Below are 1745 nucleotides of genomic sequence, written 5' to 3'. Positions count from 1 at the left end.
TGTGTGTGAAAATTACAGATTGGAAGCCGGGGTGTGACAGGGGCGGGAGGTGTGAACCAGCAGAGCGTATAAACTGATGATCAGAAATGTCAATTTTTAATTTAGAATATAATCGTTTTTTTGGAAAGAAACCAAGAAGGGCCACCGTGCGATATAGGTATTCAGTTTATACTATGGGTAGAATGACAACTGGTATGACAATGTTACTTGCAGTATCTCGCCCTGGAGCATGAACAGTATAGATCTGTGAATCACATAAATAGAGTATATCAGCTCCCAAATCACTATACAGAAAGCACAGATAGGGAAATTATACAGAAATATACGTGAATACACCAAGCCTAGAAAACTCACCCCGCAGTCCTGACAATCTCATATTATATGCAAACTACGGTTGTAGGACACTGATGGTGCAGAATCACTGGCCCGGAGCACAATCTACCAGTCCTCCTCCCAATCCAGTGCCAACTGACTAAGACTTAATTGACACTTATCATTTTTCTTGCGTAAGTCACACGGGCCAGCAAAAAGGAGTGGTAAACGGTGCCGCGGGCAAGATATAATAATGAGTCAGTTAGCTGGTACAGTCACTGTGTACATACATTACATTACTTATCCTGTATTATACTCCAGAGCTGCGCTCACTATTCTGCTGGTGCAGTCACTGTGTACATACATTACATTACTTATCCTGTATTATACTCCAGAGCTGCGCTCACTATTCTGCTGATGCAGTCACTGTGTACGTACATTACATTACTTATCCTGTATTATACTCCAGAGCTGCGCTCACTATTCTGCTGGTGCAGTCACTGTGTACATACATTACATTACTTATCCTGTATTATACTCCAGAGCTGCGCTCACTATTCTGCTGGTGCAGTCACTGTGTACATACATTACATTACTTATCCTGTATTATACTCCAGAGCTGCGCTCACTATTCTGCTGGTGCAGTCACTGTGTACATACATTACATTACTTATCCTGTATTATACTCCAGAGCTGCGCTCACTATTCTGCTGATGCAGTCACTGTGTACATACATTACATTACTTATCCTGTATTATACTCCAGAGCTGCGCTCACTATTCTGCTGGTACAGTCACTGTGTACGTACATTACATTACTTATCCTGTATTATACTCCAGAGCTGCGCTCACTATTCTGCTGGTGCAGTCACTGTGTACATACATTACATTACTTATCCTGTATTATACTCCAGAGCTGCGCTCACTATTCTGCTGGTACAGTCACTGTGTACATACATTACATTACTTATCCTGTATTATACTCCAGAGCTGCGCTCACTATTCTGCTGGTGCAGTCACTGTGTACATACATTACATTACCTATCCTGTATTATACTCCAGAGCTGCGCTCACTATTCTGCTGGTACAGTCACTGTGTACGTACATTACATTACTTATCCTGTATTATACTCCAGAGCTGCGCTCACTATTCTGCTGGTACAGTCACTGTGTACGTACATTACATTACTTATCCTGTATTATACTCCAGAGCTGCACTCACTATTCTGCTGGTGCAGTCACTGTGTACATACATTACATTATCCTGTACAGATTCGATATTACACATATAGAAAACAAACCTCTGACCGGCCACGTACGTGAACACTCTCCCACTCCTGCGCTCTCACTCCTCGGTCTCTCTGTGGTTCTCTGCTCTACATTAGGGCTCAGTTCACATACTTGTTCTGCAGACTGACTCTTCCTTTGGATATC

This window comes from Leptodactylus fuscus, chromosome 5 (genome assembly GCF_031893055.1).
Source record: "Leptodactylus fuscus isolate aLepFus1 chromosome 5, aLepFus1.hap2, whole genome shotgun sequence".
NCBI classification, from domain to species: domain Eukaryota; kingdom Metazoa; phylum Chordata; class Amphibia; order Anura; family Leptodactylidae; genus Leptodactylus; species Leptodactylus fuscus.
Note: the sequence above shows the minus strand (reverse complement) of the source record.